Genomic DNA, 20,185 nt, shown 5'->3' with positions numbered 1-20,185 from the left:
TCAGTAAATACAAGCATTTGGTACCCAATTCTGCCTGTTTGCAGTCTTCATGGTTTTAGTGTCATACAAAGGTAAAACAGGAAAGGACATTATAAAGTGTTCATCTCTGCTGTTGCTGAACCCAATGAGAGTTTTCTATTGCTGAAACCAGAGAAAACAAATAAACCTGGATGAACAGTGCAGTTCTCTAATAAGCTTTTGGAGATTAGATTAAAATCTTGATGAGCTACTTGTGTATTCAAGTTAGTTAACATTGAGCAACGCATATTAAGGATTATGTATTTCACATTTCATTTCAAAGGAAGTTGAGGAATAAATTCAAAGTTTGAAATCACAAACGGTCAGATACACTATCAATCATCTTTCTGAAATGAGATAACCTATGATACTGAGGAATTATTTTCTTCACTGAAGGAAAAACTGAGAAAAAAAAAGAATCGATCTTTCTGTGATCTTTGAGAAACTTAGGAAACCTCCATTAATTCAACTTGAGGCATGTAAACATAAAGGGAAAAAATAAAGGCAGCAAAATAATTAATAAAAGACATACATATCCTGCAGGCCAATTATACTTAATCATTGAGTCAGATCACACCAGGAAAATGAATATGAGAAGGAAAGGAATGTAGATGTGGTGCTTAGGGACACGGTTTAGTGGTGGACTTGGCAGTGCTAGGTTAACGGTTGGACTCTATGATCTTAAAGGTCTTTTCCAACCTAAACGATTCTATGATTCTATGATATTGTATCTCTCAGTTTACATAAATTGGTTTACACATTCTTCTGTAGGTGGTTGCAAACCTGTTTGGCACTTTTCTAATTGACCTTAGAACGCCTCGAGGAATCTCTGTTTTACCAGTTTCATGAAACTTTATCAGAATGTTTTTCTCTAGAGACCAACTGTCGTGGTGCCTTCTACCTAGATCTACCTGGACAGGCAAGACAAAATAAACTAATGAGTTACTAGAACTGTGTACCACAGGCTAGATCCCTTCCTCTCTTACCATGTTCCACAAGTCCAAATAAATAAACCAGAGACTATGAGACATTAAGATAAAATATGGGAATTCCCATCCAGATTTTGTTTATTTTTGTTTCCTCCCAAAAGTAGAAATAAACCTTTTTCATGAATACATTACCTGTTCCAGATTTAAAGTTATTAAGTTAATAAGTTTATGGGTTTTCAGAACTGTTTGAAAATAATTAAAGTGACATGACATCTGGTATTTTGATGAAACATCTTTCCCCCCAGAAAAACTGTTTTTTGGGTTTTACTGGAGGTAGTGTTAAATTATAAATGAAAACATGATCAGAGAATTGTTTTTCCCTAAATTATCTTGCTGTAGAACAATAAGCAAGCAATGACTTTTATTTTAGCATAAAAATCCCCAGATGTGGTTGGGTAAATATTTCTCCCAGTGTATGAACACCAATGAGTAGGCTCCACAGGTTTGTTGTTGGCAACACTTCCAGACTTACAGTCCTCCTTCCCCCCTCCTTCTCCTCACTCTTTATCCACTTGTCCCATTTACTCTGTTCCCATTACTGCTTCAGAGCTGGTAATCACTGCAAAGAAAAGGACTGAAAAAGTACCCCCACTACAGGATTTCCCTCTTTTTGCATTGGATGTCTGAAAAAAGTTCAAATTGCAAAACGTTTTATGCAACTCATTCATTGTTGGAAAACTGTCAGTAAATAAAATCCAGTAGAATGCAAAGCATGTTAGGGGCTTGAATTTCTAGCTAAGACCAGTTTCTGAGATCCTACATGGTCCTTCAACTCTGCTATGCTATGTTCTGTTTGATCTTTTTTAAACTGAGACACAAAGAACACTGGATTTTCCAAACCTGTTAGTGGTTTAACAGATAATTAATTTACTGTAATTCCCAAAAGCTCTCATTGCACTTCTGCGCTATTTGTTGCCTTGTCTTGTAATCTGTAGAAAAACCTTGCAGCTTAAATGAAGTTAGAACAGAAGATGACCATAAAACTATTAATGAAATTTTGTTGCGGAGGATTTTATCTCGAAGACTTTATTCAGTGTTTGCTCATTACCATTTTGCTACATTGACGCACATCTTAAAACGACTAGCTCTCTCTGTTATATACACTTGATAAAGCAAAGACTTAGTTAAATGTTTTCTTAGTATGGAATTATGTTTGAATGAGTAACTATTTGTTTTGAAAGTTATTTGAAACAGGAGGTCACTGAATATGGAAATACTACAGCAAATTAGCTAATGATGCTGGCTACTTGCCATTAAATACTACAGTAAAAAGAACAGGAAGAGGGCTGGATACTGTACAATTAGAATTCCTAGAATATTGCTTCTGAAGAATGCTAAAAGAGGCTTTTCAATAAATTTGAGGAATGGCAAGAGTGGTCAGCCTTCATACTTGCAGCTCAGAATTTCCAACTTTCACAGCTGAAATAAGTTGGTTAGATCATTTCAATTCAGATCCTTTCTTAACAAAATATTATTTTTAACAGAGAATTACTTCTCTTTTACATTTGCTTTAGTTTTCTGTTCCTAAAGAAAATACCTGAAGGGAGGAAGATATCTGTGGAAGCCATTTCCCAGAAGATGCTTTATTATTACTTGGATCTGATATTTTCTTCACAGAAAAAAAATGCTTAAGTGAATCAGTATCTTTAGCTCTCAACTGTAGTATTATGACTAACAATTTCTCACTTATCAAAAAAACAAAACCCCAAAAGCTTCCTGTCCACTGCCATGCCTTCTTCAGCTCTTTCTCCTTGTCTCCTAAGCATTGACTTCCAGTTCTGGTAAACCTCTGTCTCTCACTCATCATATTTTCCAACCAACTTTTGCTTTCACCCATGCTGCCTTTCATGGTAAGCAGGTGCTTCCAACAGAAGTCATGTGAGATATTTCATTATCTTGACATTTTTAGATTGTTGATGTTCATACTTTTTGTTTTTTTCTGTATCCAAATAGAACTTGGATAATCAAGGTTATGTTTGTCATAGGAAAGTGAGCTAAGAGATCTTTAGATTTTCCATTAGACCTCACTTCTCATCCTCTGCTGGAGTAGGAATGAGAACAGTCCCGATGACACAGAAGAAGAGCAAAATAAGGCACATAAAGCCTCTCTCTATGCCTATGTGGCTACGTCAAAGCAATACAGTCAATGCATCTCTATGAGTAGGCTCTTGGATTTCACAGCTGAAGGTGAGATGCTCTGTGGGCTCTGTTCATAATCTGGGCTCCAAGCAGGGAAGTCCTCATGAATTTTGAGCCCAGTGCTTGCCATCACATAGCTGTAAATCTAGAAAAATATAGGAAAGTTATGCATGAATAGTGCATATGAGTAGTACCACAGACTAAAGTCTGATCATGCAGTCCTCTTAACATTGTTGAGAGAACGGTAGAGGTAGAAAAAGGAACAAGTATAGATTAGATTTAACAAACCTTAAACATTTCATTTTGATTTGGAGAAAATGGCATATTAATGTTGAAATGTTTAGTTAGTTTTTCATAATATATGAAAATATTACCTTTAATATAGTCCCTGTTGTATTTTTAAACTAAAATGTTTTTAAAACAAGCAATCACAATTTGTAAATCATGGTCTTTTACATTTCTGAAATTCTTTCTTCAGTGAGGATCTGTTACAGTGATATTGAAAAGAATGGTAACTCATCCCAGGATAGAGTACACAAGACAAAAATTCACCCATACAAACATTGATGAATTCTTATCATTTACACCCAGCGGTTACTCTGGAGGATGTTTTCAAATGTCTGTTTTTTAATGACACATTTCAAGACTGAAATTTCCCCTGCTCTGATCACAATTTAGAAAATTCCCATTAAATTCTGCAGAACAAATAATCTACATGCAAGAAAATGGAAGTTATGAGTTTCTTTTGCAGAAATTATTGAAACTTTCCCTTGTTCCTCATTTGAAAGAAGGAATGGATTGGTTCCAAGTACATCACAAATTTAAGTTTATGTTTAAATATATTCTAATATGAAAAAGCAACAAAAAAAAATACAGATTTGCTTTTTAGAACAGCATTTAATTCCACGTGTGGAAGAAGAATGCTTTCCTAAACTGCAATCTTTAAAGGAGACTTTAAAGATTTTTTAATTCTTTCAGGGAGTTTCTCCATTTATAGAATATTATATGAAGCTAATAGGTCAACAATCTTTCTCCTATATGTACATGGCCATATTCCTGCCTATTTCCAACACTTGTTTTACTGTGCTCTTACATTCAAATAACTTTTGTCTTTTTACTTTTGGGAACACTGGAATACTTTTTTACTTTTTTTTCCTTTTCTTTTCCTTTTAATAAGCTTGCTTTGGTTGCAAAGGTTTGGAATGTCCCCTTTCATGGTGACTCTGCTTTTGTTTTGACTATGAACTTCTGCAACATGTAGCTCAAAAGAGGTTCAGTTTCCAAGAGTAAAAAGAAATTGATGAATTGTAGTGATATTTTCTTTATGAAGCAAAGTGCATTCCAAACATTTTTCCCATGACAAAAATGTTCTATGTGCATAAATAGGCTATGTGTACACAGTGTGTATATATATGCACATATATACAGAATAATCTTGAATAGATCTTTGAGGATGTAAATTTCTCCCATGACCTGATTTCTCTGTGTTCAACAATTCTATTACAGCAGGAAATGTCAATGATATTAAGACTTACAGTTAACAACATACATCTAAATGGGGACATTGCAGGCATCAAGGCATGTTATTTCTGATAAGAAGATATCAGTAATTATAAAATAGGAAACAGTCAATCATCAAGAATCACTGAGCTCTTTCCAGTACTGTTACAATATACAAAATATATTGTGTTCTATTATTGCTAAATAGTTATTTTGGAAGTAAGACATGGGAGTAAATTTAATTTCATATTCTTTGTTTAATCTTCTTTTTCATCAGTAGTGTTCTTTATTCTTTTGTGTTCTGCTTCTTTTGAAACATAATGTCATGATTTTACTAAATTTGGAAAGAACATGGAACAGTTGAAAAGATGCCTTCAGGACTGTAAAAATGATACCCAATCCTCGACACTTTCCATCTTCTCAATCCAACTAGACAAGCTTTATAAAACATTTACTTCTGATTAAGTGGAAAATGAAGATAGATCAACACAGTAGGGGTAAGATATACTGTGTCTTTGACTTAAACTCTGTAACCTCTTAACACTGAATAGAATGTCAACCGTGTTAGATATGTAACTGTGATTTTAACAGAGATTGCTGCCTGCTTGAGACTTTGAATGAAATGAAGTCATCTGTTTTGTGTTCAACTAGAGATTGAGAATTTAATGCATCAATTTATTGTATAAAAGTATGGCTATTAATCCTTGCATTTTCATGATCTTCCAACATTTATTTAGCTATAGGTAAGTTACAATTACAGTGTGAACACAAAACTAAAACTATATTTGCTAAGCCTTCCTTGTTAGAAAGCAATAAGTCAGCATAGAATAACAGTAATGGGAACAAAAGTAGTTTAAAATTATATTGCAGCACATGAAATAATTATTTCAGCCAATATTTGTCTTTGAAGAGTAAGAGGTTAATAATTTTAATATGCTTTTCTTATAACTAACCTCACAGTTCCTCATTCTTCTAAAAATGTGCAAATTTCCAAAGTATGAGTGGATTTATTTCCTGTAATTTCAGTAAGACCATTATTTCTTTTAGTAAACTCAAAATTTATGGGTCTGAACTGCTCCCACTAAAGACAGCATCATGACCATTATCTGCTCCTTAGCAACCTAGAAACATAAAACAGTTTCCTCCTTTTACTTTGTTGTAGGGTCTACATACCAGGGTGGATTTCTAAAATATATTTCATTTACATGCTTTGACAAAAGTCACTGTGTTAGTATAGCTTATAAGTACCATAAACATGCTGGTTATGGTTGTCTGGTTAAAGGTAAGGTTTTTTACACACATAGGGGACAAATACAAATGCTATGACACACAAGGACTACAGAATGTCTCCAGTAAGAATTTTAATCCTAATTTATTTTTTTTTACAGAAGTAATTTTCAGAATAAATTGATTCATTTGTGGGTTAAAGTATAATTTTACATATGGCCCTCAAGAAACAGAATATATAACATTTTTCCTTTAAAAAGTGATAAAAATCTCTTCCCGAAAGAAAAATGTGGTCTCTCTGTACTTTCCATGTAGTAATAATTATTGAATTTTATATTTTTTTCACATTTTTAATGTTTAAAGATGATTAAAGACTCCTTTGATAAAAAAATATTCTCTCCACTTCCTTGAATTACTACATTATTTATCTTGATGCTGCTACTATCTATTTTTCCCAGTGTGACAAAAGTCACAGGCCCCTTAAATTTAGTTGCTCCCTTGTAAAAGGTCATCGGTTGTAAGGATCCCCATTCAGGGAGATGCTAAACTTTCATGGGAGTCACTCCCTAACATGGTACTTGCAAATACTTTGGGTGCTGAGACAGAAAACTCAGAGTTGAGGTTTATATATTTGGAGAGGAAAAAAACCAACATCAAAACAAAAGAAAACAAAACACAAATCAGAACTAGTGCCAAAAACCATATATCAAGGAAAGCCAACTCTCTCCATCTTTAACTACTAGGTACAAGGCATGAAAGACTACTTCCAGATCCCACCGAAGTTCATGAGGATGTTTGCAATCAACATCAGTAGGTAGGATCAGACCATTATTTTTCTAGTTCTGGTTAACCACAAAATATTAGAAACTAAAATGATGGCAGACTTATTCAAGGAAAAGTGGGCTGAGGCATTTTTTAATAAGATTCTAATGTTACATTATCACCTTCCCTCTTCCTTTTGATGCCCTTGTTGCTAGCTTTCTCATGTCGAAACTCATGTATTTCCAACCATAAATTTTAAAAACAACTGCAGCAGTAGTTCTTCAAATGGCATATCGTGATACAAAGATGTTGCAGTAAATACAGAGCTTCTCCAATGGGATGTTGCTGGTGGTAATGCTGGGCGTGGGACAGTGCTCCAAGGAAGTGCGGGCTGAAGTACCGTGCAAGGGGCAAAACCAAGAAAGTTCTTTCCCTGCTCCTGCCCTTGAGCTTGCCACAGCCACCTCCTTCCAGCCACATTTCCTGCTCTGCCCCAGCCACCCTACAACAACTCAGTTCCCAGTGCCTCAGTACGTTGGAAGCCTCTCTGACTTCTGTGTGTGTGCACATATATATATATGTATAAAACACACTGGAGAAAGTGTGTGTTGCAGAGAAGATGAGAAATGGAGCAGAGTGACATGTGGAAAAGCATATGGAGAACCAATGACATATGCCAGGATATATTTGATTGAAAATATCACAGATCCTTGTTTGATATAACTGACTGGTAACATGGTTATTTCAGGGAACTGTATCATGTCATATTGCAGTATTTTTGCTATACTCTGCCTTGAATATGGCAGATTGTTTACACATTTCAAATTTTTGTTTTCATACTTCTGGCTAATGATACAGTAAAGTAGCAGGAGCCTATGAAGAAGTTGAGAATAGGCAGGACATAAAATATTTTGCCACAGGAATTCTGTATATGAGTATTACTTATTTTCCTTTTCATATACGTGCAGTCAGCTCTAGTGGCTCAGTTTATGTTTTGGCTTCAAATGCCAAGTTTAGCTTGGCTGTGCAACCAAAGGTTTTGGTTTACCAGAGTATAATGGTAGCCTTTCCGCTAAAGTTACCCATATAAAGACATTTGAATGAAAAGTTTAGAATATTTTACATAGTTTGCTGATATTTCCTTTGGTTGCAAAATGGAGAGCATTAATAGTAATGCTCAATTAAAAATAAAACTAGAATGCTGACTGTATGTACCACAGAAAACAAGAATGTAAAATACCTGGCATGATCCAGGTGTTCACATAGCTTTCAGACGTAGTTGCCTTTTCTTGTATCTCTTCTATGAAGACAAATTCGTAAATGTCTGGATGAAACATCTGTAGAAGTCTGCTGACCCAGAAAAGAGTGAGGTTTCCTGAACAGGGAAATACTAGGAGGTGACCTAAAAAGCAATTTTTCAAAAAGAGCTTATCACTTCAGAGCAAGCCCTAAGTCTCAGTCTGGCTCACTGCTGTCTAGATTCTCACACTTGTGCATGATCTGTAACTGCACTACAGAATAAGAAATGAAAATGAACCATACAAACATTCTGTGTAAACTCAACAGACAATAGGAAGAAATCTAGAATTGAACTCACAGGTTTCATATTCCTCAAAAATGTTGGTGAAATAAATCTATAGAGATTTCTGTGCTGTTGAATTAGTAAGCTGAGGGAATCTTTCAAGAATATACAAATATTCTAACACAAATAATTGACAAATAATTACATTGGTGGTAGCTGATCCAAACCACATTTAATTGTTTTCCTAAACAAAACCCCAATGTGATGCAATGGTTTTCTTGTACAATGGGGGATTCTCAGTTTGGATCATTTATGAAAGACAGTTTCCTATCCAATACTATTGCTTTTATCTAATACTAATACTTACATGGAGTTGTGTCTGTTTATATTACCAAAGTACCATAGAAACATAAATCAAAGCAAGGCATAAATATTTGCAGGTGTTTTACTAAAAACAAAACAACTTCTGGCAAGTTGTTCTTGCCTGTAACTGTAAAGCACTGTGAGACAGTCCTGCAAACAATCAGAGAGATAAGAACACACAGAATGAAGGAGAGGAACTAGAACCATCTAGCTCTTTTCCTACAGAAATTTGCAAGTCAGTGCCTGTAGTGGCCTAAAAGGCCAAAACCTCTCTGTGTTCCCTTTTTCTGCTGTTAACTTTGTGGCTGACCCCATGTCACTGCAAAACCAAACCAAACCAAAAAGCCGCTTTTGGTCTTTCATGAATCACACTTTTCTATTTTAATCTTTCATCTGCAGTATTTTCTGACCTTGTAGTTCTCTAGTTCTCACCTAAAAGCATGACTCTATCTCCATCCCCTACATATGGTATGAGGTCTTACTTCTCATACCAAATTGTGATAGTGAGCAGATCACAAAACTTTCCCATCAAGAATGTGGATGCTGTGACTGCATGGAAAAATTAATATTAAGCAGTGCCAGCTGGATGTATATTTTGCCAAATAAGTATTAATCATTTTATGTTTCACATGACAAAAAATTTAAAGAGATTATAAACAGAAATACTATTCTAACCTCATTATCTACTATACATCTCTGCTTTCAACTCTATCCCTCAGTGTCGGACAGTTAAAGAGCAATAAAGGATAACCAGAGAGTCGTCTTCTATCTCTCTGTCACCCACCTTTTCTGGTATGGGAAGCAACAAGGCAGAGGAGTAATTCAGGCATCTGTTGATAGAGCTTATGACACAGAGAGAGGAAATGAGCAAGAGGAGGAGGAAGAAATAAAATTGAATACGTACCAGTCAGCTGTGGATATGTAATAGTTGCCCCTGTGAGTGCAGAGAGAAAAAAGAATTATGTCTTTGCAAGCAGAGGAAGGTAAATAGAATATATTAGCATGGATAATTGTGAACAGGAGAGGAGTAACTGTAAAAGTACTCAATGGGACTACCAGTAAGGCTATTTCTATGTAGACTTGTGGGACAAAGTTAAAGGCACTAGGGAAGCTCATCTCTCAGTTGCAGTCATTTACAGATTACTGTTTTCCTTTGTCGGTGTTTCTCTGTAAATGAAAAGCAACTGAAGCATAAACTTGTTAGCTCATTCTAGCTGGGGTTGTCCAAAACCAAGGCAATTCAAAAACAGTTTTGTTGTCAAGTCTTCCCATCACACAGGCCATAAGAAACATGGGACAAGAAGAGTATCACATAGAAAAGAGGGAAGAAAAGATGACCATGTAGCAAAAAACCTAGAACATTGCCAAAGTGCATAGATGTACACTGAATAAACTCTGCAACAGTGTTAAGACTTTAGTATATGTGCACAAATCAGAAAAAGAAATGTTTAAGTAGGACTTCATCCTCCCTTTATTCTGCTGTTCAGTTATTTCCATCTATTACCTATTGCATTCAGTTCTTGGATCTGTGGAAAAGATGTTTGTGAAAGCCTTGCAGTAACTAGCTAATGTAGAGGTGTTGGCTCCGAGTCTAGGACCAAAAAGAAACTCCTGCCTGATGTGGGGTTCAGTACCCCTTGTCCTTACAATGCTTGTCATTGTTTTGTTACTTGGAGCCTGAATCTCCCAACACTCCAACCTTACTGCTCTTCTCCCATACATACTAGCTAAGCAATGAACCTGGCTGTTTTCTGTGTTGGAACAAGTATGCTATGTTTCCTTGATTGTATTTATCAGCTACGTAAAAGATACTTCTCACTCTGGGTTTAAAGCAGCTGTATTGAGTTTGCTCAACGCCTTTGTTTTCTACAGGTGGGAGTGACTTCTGTACACCTTTGAGTGCCATTTCCACGTCGGTATCTCAGTTGTGAAGTATACAAAGATTCACCTAGTCAAAATAAGATCAAAGTACAGATCATTATAGTAATTTCTCCCTCATTTGGATTAAATTAATTCAGCAAAGTATTGCCACCTTCTCCAAGTTTAACTGAAGCAGAGGAAGAAGCTCTCCAAAACAGAAAAAAATTAATTACATATACTTCATACTGAATGGTATTATTTATAGATTTTGTCCGTTGTCCACTGAAATCAAAACAGAGCTTCAGTGGAGCTTTAATGGGGAAAATTTTGCCTCACTTCTCTCCAACTGACAAAAATCTCCTCAGAGCAGAAGTCAATCCGTTGCTTTATTTATTTATTTATTATTTCATTTATTTTACTTTAATTTTACACTAGCAGGATCTGGAAACTCTCTCCTCTTCCTTTTGATCTATTAAAATCCAATCACCCAGGCTCTTACCTTGTCAAAAACTGGTTTTGGCTGGGAAAGTCTATGGAAGCCTGTTAGAGTCCAATAGTCTCTGAGAAGGTTCTCTTAGATATTCCACGTGAGGAGGGTTTAATGTTTAACACCAGATTTATTTATCTGTAGATATTTGATGTTACATAGGAATTTTGATATAGCAGAATGATACAGTAATATACTGAAGTCACATTACAAGCACGCTTAGCAGAATATATCAGTTGCTGTATATTACAGCTGAATCATAATGCATCCGTAATTCTCATTACCAGTCTCTACATGCTCACCATCATGATGTTTCCTGTCCCACATAGCCAGGAAGGAGCACATGGGTTGAAGCCAGCTAAAACCAGTTGCTATCTACAAAGTTCTTTTTGTTGTTCAATTCTTATGCTCTATGTTGGGCTAAGCCATGCATACACCTCCCCCATGCTGGTCTGGCTGGCTCAGGAAGACATTCACACTCTTTTAATTAAGTCAGGGAAAAAACATTTACACAATCAGTTGATCCACTCAACACAGCCGGTTCTATAAAACAAAGGCCACCCTCTGGTCCCCTTTGCGTTAAGTTAAACTTTCTTAGGAACAGCTGTGGTCAGTTACTCCCTACATTCCTACCTGAGCTTCACAAACACATGGCTCTTGCCCATCTCCTCGGAGTCTTCTTCCATTGTAGGGGTTTATTGATCAGTCACAATCCTATTTTTGAAAGCCCTGTTTAATTTTTTACATTGAGAAATATCTTTTTGTCTTTTTATATTGAAACACTGATTTTCAGTTTGAATGTAACTTACATATAAAAAAACTTAAAAAAGATAAAAATCAGTCAAGTTATTTTGTTCAGATCAATTTAAACATTTCAGCTGATGTAAAAGAATTTCCCCCTATCATGGTTACTAGATAAAAAAAAAAATATTGTGTGCAAGCTGTGCTCTGGCCTAGAAAACTTGCTGGTATTTATATAATGCTGTATTGTAATTGCCTGCAACATTTTTTGATTAAATTATGCTAAAACATGTCTCTAAGCAAAAATTCCCTAAACAAAGCAAAGAAGAATCAGTGCTTACTTCCCTAATATTTAACTCTGATATTGGAATCTGCTAAAGCCTAAACAGTGTTGGAAATGAGAATGGACAAAGCACCAACAGGGGTTATTTCAGTTAATTAAAAAAATCTGAAACCAACATTCCAACAGTAAAGTAATTTTAAAAAAGTCCTTCTAAGGCTATTTTGCTTTTCTTCAATATCCAGGTATACATTTTTGAACACGAGCCTACATTCAGTGCCCTGAAATTTGCATGCTTGAAATGGAAACTTTAATAGGAACAGGACAACATTTTACTCTATAATTTGAGTATATTTTTTGCCCTAGCTGTTATTTTTGTTAACCACTATCGTCTAGAGGGCTAGAATTGGTAAACTGAAAAGGCATTAGCACCTGTTTGACAATCAAAATAAGCACTCTCCGTGTTTTAATACCATCCTGACATTTTAAAATTACTCTAATAGTTAGAATGGACAAGTAGAACAATCAAAATAATCAGCTTGAGGTGAAGCAACCTTGAGATGCTTAAGTCTGGATCTGTAGGAAAGGAGGAAGGTAATCAGCAGAGTTAGGGCTCTGCTTCAGGGCAATGGACTGTGGCTTTTTCATGAAGCAGTGAGACAGTCTCCTCTGAGGAGGAACCATGGAAGGGAAGGCTGCCCAGGAGAGATGAATGATTTTTGAAGGATATTTGTTGATAACTTCAGGAACTTACCATTTCTTTGTGGAGGAAAACAGGGAATTCTGGCAGAAGGCCTGCTTGGGTAAATGGGAAGCTTCCCAGCGACCTAATCCACAAAAAGTGGGTATACAGGAGTTGGAAACTAGTATGAGCAACAAAAGGACTTGCAACAAAAGTCTGTTAAGTTTGGTCTCTTCATCCGTCATAATGGACAGAGAAGTGAAGTCTGCTCTCTGACCCTTGCATGTGCCAGCATAGTTTAGGATGGAGAGGAGCAGCCAACAGTGAGGGAGCAGCACGCTAAGGATTACTTGGGGAAGTTGTGTATACACACAAATGCATGGGACTGGATGAGATTCATCTGTAAGTGAAAAAATAGCTGGTAAATGCTATTGCACATTTCCTGTTTAACACCTGTGAAAAATCACAGCCAATTGGGAAGGTTTCTGAAGACTGGAGAAAAAGACCAATATTAAACCTTGAAAAAGGCAAGAATGAAAACCTAGGAAACTGCAAGCTGGTTTTCATCATCTCAGACCTTAGAAAGGTCATGGAGCACATCACCCTGGCATTCGTTTCCAAGCACACAGAAGACAAGAAAGTAGTTGGGAATAGTCAAAATGGAGTTACAACAGGCAAATCAAGCTTGATCAACCTCACTTCTTTCTACAATAAACTGACTGACTATGGCACTTTCATTTGGAAGCTGAGGAAACTTCACCTGATAGGTGGTTTAAAAATTGGCCTACCTGCTGAACTTTGAAGGATAATGATCTGTTCCTTGATATTCACCTGGCAATGTGTGAAATACTACAGGGTGTAATACAGCCCCCCACCCCATCCAACACCTTCACCAACAATGTGAACGATGATGCAGGGTGCACTATCAGTAAAGTAGTGATTGACAGTACATCAAGGGGAGTGGCAGTGAACACAGAGCTTCAATCCAGAGGTACCCAGAGGAAGTTGAGGACTAGGCTAACAGATACCTTCAGTAAGGAGAAATGTGAAGTTCTGCACTGAGAGCAAAATAACCCTGTGTGTCAGTACAGGCAGGGAAAGAGCTGATTAATAACAACCATGCTAAAAAGGACCTGTAATTAAACTGAATGACAGGCTGAACTCCTTGTGAACAAGGAAAACAGTGCTCAGAGCTGTATTAGGAGGATCATGGACAGCAGATTGGGAAAAATCATTATTACCTTCTACTTGGTGCTGACAAAGCTACAGATGGAATACTGTGTTCAGTTTTGTGTCCCCCAGTTCAAGAAGGATGTGCAGAAACTACAGATAGTCCAGCAGACCAAACTGAGCAGATTCTGGAGCATATGACCTACATGGGGAAGGCATGCTAACCTAGTCTTGCTTTGTTTGCTGAAGAGGAGGCTAAGATCAATACAATTGTAACCCATGGGGGCTGTGAATCTTCTTCCCTGAAAGATTTCAAGACTTGACTAGACAAAGATCAGCCTCTAGCCACAGCTGAGATGGCATTTACCATGCTCCTCTCTCTACAAGAGAAGAGACATGAGGATTTCCATTAGCACGCAATGTAAGAATGATTCAATACCACACATTAGAATAGCTGCTATTTGTATGAGCTGTCCAGCTGGAGAGGTTGCTCCAGCAGAAGCTGAGCTGAACTTAACTCAGTGCTCCTCAGGGTATTCGTGTATCTTCTGACCAGAATGGGTTTGTGATTATGCGCCAAATATAAAGCTATTTGTTAATAAATTTTTAAAATAAATACTTGAAATGATTGGGAAACAATAATTTAGGTTTTCCTTACTCTTTGCCTGCCTGAATATTTTCACCTTTCCTCCTCCACACCATTTGCTTTAAGTAAGAACCCTGACTATATTAGATGTTCAAGATTTAGTTTGATCTTTTCTAGTATTAATCGTTTTGTGTTATCAAATAATGTGTAAAGGTACTTTTTGTGGGGGTCTATTAAGCCTCCTTTAAAATTGAGTTATCAGCTCAAGGAGCTTACAATATTAGAAGTAAAAGCTCAGCCAAAAGATAGTGATAGTTGCCTGCGGATCACTGATATTAGTATGCTAACACAAACTCTCTAATTGTCTCTGCTTTCAAAAAAAAGCAAGTTCCATATTATTTCCTGCTATGTTCAAAGTCAATATTTGGCATCACCTGATAAAGATCACTTAATTTTATTGAGCAAATACTAATTAGCAATTTCTTTTCAGTATTTATGATGCTAGAAATTTACAAAGAAGAAACAAAAAGACAATCCATTTGTTTACATGCATCTTAGGTCTGGCTGGGATGGTGTTAACTTTCTTCATAGCAGCCTGTATGGTGCTGTGTTTTGGATTTGTGACTAAAGCAGTGTTGATAACACACCAGTGTTTTAGGTGTTTGCTGGAATCAAGGTTTTCTCTGTTTCTCACTGCCTGCACCTTAGCAAGTAGGCTGGGAGTGGGCAAGAGGCTGGGAGGGGACACAGCTGGGACAGCTGACCTGAATTGACCAAAGGGATAGTCCAGACCATATAATGTTGTGCTCAGAAATAAAAACTGGGGTTTTGGTCTTTCCAAATTAGCCATTGCTTGGGGACTGGATGAACGTGTGACTGCTTATAATAGGTGATGAATGATTGCCTTGCATCACTTTTTTTTTCCCCTCTTTTCTCTTTTCTTCAGTTATTAAATTGCCTTTATCTCAATCAACAAGATTTCTTGCTTTTGCTCTTTCTATTCTCTCCTACATCCTCTTTGGGGGTGGAGGGAATGACTAAGTGGTGAAGGGATGCTTAGTTGCTTGTCAGGGTCAACCCATCACAATATGAAACACATGTAAAAATTGTTGCCAATGGAAAAGGTCTATGCAGAAATCTTCGCTTATGTACTAGAAGCAGCATAACTGTGTGATGTTGAGATGGATTCACTACTGCATGTACGGTATTGATCGTGGCTCTAAACGTTGCATCCATGCAATATTACCTATGCTTTTCAGCTAGATAGAAACTTCTTTAATTCCTATCCAAAGGGGAAGAATTGAAGTAAGATTTCTTTACATGACCCCAGTCAAGTGAATAACCATTTTAACAACTGATTGTTATTTAAGGAAAGGCACATAAATATCTAAAGAATGTACTGTACAAATCTTACTGTTAGCATATTGGTCATTAAGGAGCAAATATGGATTTTCCAAAATGGTCCTGAAGACTGGAAAAGTCCTTATGTGCTTTTTTACTACTTTCTGGGATTGCAGATAATCCATCTAACTTCTTCATAACCAAAGTAATCTGATGACACTTAGTATAAAGTCAGAAATAGAAATTTTCAGTCTCTGAAACATAGGAAATTAAAAATTTTAAAAACATTTTCTAAATAATATTTTAATAGTAACTTTTGGTCATCATTCTCCTTTTGGTTCAGAAGTTTACAGTGAAAGTTTCTTTTCTCACAAACATAGTGACCATGATACCATCCACTGTACACAGCTAAAATAATTGATACAAAGAATTTATGAAATCTAACATAGAGAAATCATATGCCATATTTAGGGTTAAAAATAACCTGTTAAAACACTCTTTGTAAAGCAAGTTCCACATCACTGGAAGACCATGCTTGCTATCTGCTCTTGGTCCGATCCCAGAGTTCTCCCTGCTTTGGAGAGGAACCTGGAGTGGAGACCTCCTGAAGGACCTTCTCACCTCAAGGATTATGTGCTGGAATGCCAAGGTCTTTTTTGCTGTATAAATAGATACAGAGATGGATAATTTGAGGAAATAATTCAAAATAGGGAAAAATACTGTTTGGTTTCCTCAACAGTTCAGTATATATTGCCCTTTCCCTGTTTCCTCTGCTCTTCTATATTAGCTTGGCTTTGGGGTTTTTTTTGGTTCTGAAAGGAAGCAAATTCTTATCCAGAGACCAAGTTCTTCAGGCTGACATCAGTGCTGAAATTATATATTCTGTGATAAAAATACTGAAAGACCATAGCCATACAGTGTTGCCATGTTGCCAACTTTTTCTCACTTTAGTTCTTAAACAATGATACAACTTTTGCCAAGGCTAAAAGCCCACATTTGAAGGTCTGCCATGAATGAGTGGTTTAGGCCACTTGAAGAATCACTGTCAAGGGTATTGGCAAAAGTGATTTTAATAGAAGTTCATAAAAATGCGACTTAACAGAATTCGATAGCAAGGTTCACCCTGTTACTTATTAAAACATACAAAGGAAAATTGAATTAGAATTGAATCAGAATAATTTAAACATAGAGACCAGAGAAACAAAAAGGTAAAGAAGACCCTCCCATTGAGTCATGAGGTAGACCACCTTGCTTTTTACTTCCTACACTCCTTCTCAGAGAGGAGTCTAGGTGCAGCTAGGTCTAATCCTAGTCTCAGACTTGGTCAACGCTTCGTATCTAAAGGATCATATGTATTTAGCAGCAATCTAAGGTTCATTCACAGTTTGAGGTGGATCACAAGATTTTAGCAGCACTTAATCATTGATTAGTTTAACATTTGCAAAGTGAGTTATTAGAATGCCCTACAATCACAATAGTGGCTTGATTCCAGATTTGGAATGATAGCACTGTATTTGCTATCGAGTATTCAAATTGATTCACATACACACGCACACAGACACAAAGATATAGATACATGTACAAAAGGTACCTGTTAAAAATGCCTCTCGAGTGCTGTGAAAATATTAACTTCACATGTCTCATCATTTCTCAACAAGCCAGGGTTGAGCCTCGAGGAAGAGAGGGTTTTAGCCCAGGTCCTGTCGCCAGCTTTCGGCAGCGGTCCTCCAAATTGCACAGACTGGAAAGATCGTGAGACTCTGAGAGGCGTGCCACTCAGAGGAAGATGCTGGTGGCAGCCTGCTGCAGTCCCGGAGCACTCAAAGGGTCTCACTTAGGACTGCTGTTTATAGGTTCATAAGATGATTGGCTTTAGTCATCAGCAAGTTACTGGAAAGTTACTGGAATTCCAGTAACACTGGTACTGTTCGGGCTACGATCCAGGTAAGGGATGTTCCCAGGCTGTCAGGGGATGACTGATTATTCCCGCTCTTATTACCCGCCTCGAGTGGGGTAACAGGAGTGCTTGGTACGGTCAGTGCTGCTCCCCACCCTAGCCATGCAAGAGTTCCTGGTACCATCAAGGGACGCTTAACCACCCAACTCATTGCGCAAAGGCCAAGGCCTAGCCAGAATTCCTGAGATCATAGAGTGGCCCAGGAAAGGCTGGGGGGAAGCAATGCACTACCACAAGGTCCATCCTAAATCCTGTCCTGAAAAAGACTTTCATTTCAGCAATTCTCCTTTTCTATATCAAAAATAAAGAGACTTTCAGTTTGCTCAGCTACTTTCTGTCTCTGTCTTACGATGCTAAGCTGTCCTACAATGAGAGAAGTGGATAAATTACCAGTAAAACTGCAAGAGGGATGTACTGAGGTTATGCTGTAAGCAAGAAATGATGAGAAATGTAGGGGATAAGCAGAAGATACTGGAAGACCAAATTAATTTTGGGTAAGGGGAGAGGAGAGAATATGGGGCCAAATTACTAAACCCAGTGCTAAGCAAATCTGGAGGAGGGAAATTTGCATCAGAGGACAATCATATCACTTGTTCTTCTAAACTAGTGATGGTGACCAACAATGACCATCACACATGCTAATAGTGGACTGACATAATTTAAGAAATACAACTGACTCAACACTGTCTATGTTGCAGCTCAGGAATATGGGACACTGTGGGAACTCTGTAGATGGAAAAGTGCCACAGTGAATGCAAAAGCCTTTAAAAAAACCCTGGAAAAAATCACACAAGTGCCTGTGTGCAAAATAAAAAGCCTGAACTAAAGTCTATTGAAAGCAACGTTAATCTTCCAATTAACTTCAGTAGGCTTTTCATGGATCTTATTTGTGATCATTAAGAATGAAAAGCAGGAGTCTCATGATTCATCCTTAATTACCCCAAATATTCATTTAATGAAATCCTGACTCAAGTGAAGTTGATGAAGCTCTACCATTGACTTACAAGACGCCAGGACCCCTGCCAGGATGACAAAAAGTGGAACTAATTGAGGAAGATTCTGCTCTTACCTTAAGCACAGGTAGCAAACCTGACTTTTAATTATCATAGAAGCTGAAATCATGACTTGAGAATAATCAAAAGTATTCTCTTAAAATCTAGCTATCCTGCTTTTCTGAATTTTAGACTAATAATGCTATATTTAAGTTTTGATAAATAGAACTTGACTACCACACTATGCTATTGTTTGTTGTAAGAGAAATACAAGGCATTATTTGTATAGCTACTTAGTCGTTGAAAGTCATATTTTTTCCAATTAAAAACGTTGACTGGAAAATCCATTCATATGAGAAGCCTGCTTTCCTCTTTCTAAATCATGCAGAAAAACAATTTGTTGCTTATGATTGAACACTACCGAAACCCTTTGAATGCATTTTAGAATCATAGAAACATAGAATTATTTAGGTTGGAAAAGACCTTTAAGATCATCAAGTCCATCTGTAAACCTAACCCTGCTAAGTCTACCACTAAACCACCTCCCTAAGCACCTCATCCCCATGTCTTCTAAATATCTCCAGGGATGGTGACTCAACCGTCTCCCTGGGCAGCCTGTTCCAGTGTCTGACAACCCTTTCAGTGAATAAATTTTTCCTAATATCCAATCTAAATCTCCCCTAGTGCAACCTGTGGCCATTTCCTCTTGTCCTATCAGCTGTCACTTGGGAGAAGAGACCAACACCCACCTCTCTACAACATACTTTCAGGTAGTTGAAGAGAGCAATAAGGTCTCCCCTGAGCCTCCTTTTCTCCAGACTGAACAACCCCAGTTTCCTCAGACGCTCCTCATAAGACTTGTGCTCCAGACCCCTCACCAGCTTTGTTGCCCTTCTCTGGACACGCTCCAGCACCTCAATGTCCTTCTTGTAGTGAGGGGCCCAAAACTGAACACAGTATTCGAGGTGCGGCCTCACCAGAGCCGAGTACAGGGGCACGATCACTTCCCTACTCCTGCTGGCCACACTATTTCTGATACAGGCCAGGATGCCGTTGGCCTTCTTGGCCACCTGGGCACACTGCTGGCTCATATTCAGCCGGCTGTCAACCAGCACCCCCAGGTCCTTTTCTTCAGGGCAGCTTTCCAGCCACTGGTCCCCAAGCCTGTAGCGTTGCCTGGGGTTGTTGTGACCCAAGTGCAGGACCCGGCACTTGGCCTTGTTGAACCTCATACAATTGGCCTGGGCCCATCGATCCAGCCTGTCCAGATTCCTCTGCAGAGCCTTCCGACCCTCAAGCAGATCACACTCCTGCCCATCTTGGTGTCATTCTGAAAACACTGAATCTTCTTGCAGTCACACCAATGACTTGTATGGTTAAATTAGAAAATAAGGCTTACCATTTCTACAGGAGGTGTGTGTGTGGCAACAACATCTCTGCCAGGTTAGCTAAAGCAAAATATGAGACAACTCTGCTTCAAATATTTTAGGCAAATATTGTCTTTAATTTTGCAACTACCCCCACGGGAAATAACTGTTTGCATTGCTCAGAACATTTCTGATGAAAATT

This window comes from Gavia stellata, chromosome 1 (genome assembly GCF_030936135.1).
Source record: "Gavia stellata isolate bGavSte3 chromosome 1, bGavSte3.hap2, whole genome shotgun sequence".
Taxonomy (NCBI): Eukaryota; Metazoa; Chordata; class Aves; order Gaviiformes; family Gaviidae; genus Gavia; species Gavia stellata.
This window is presented reverse-complemented; position numbering follows the sequence as displayed.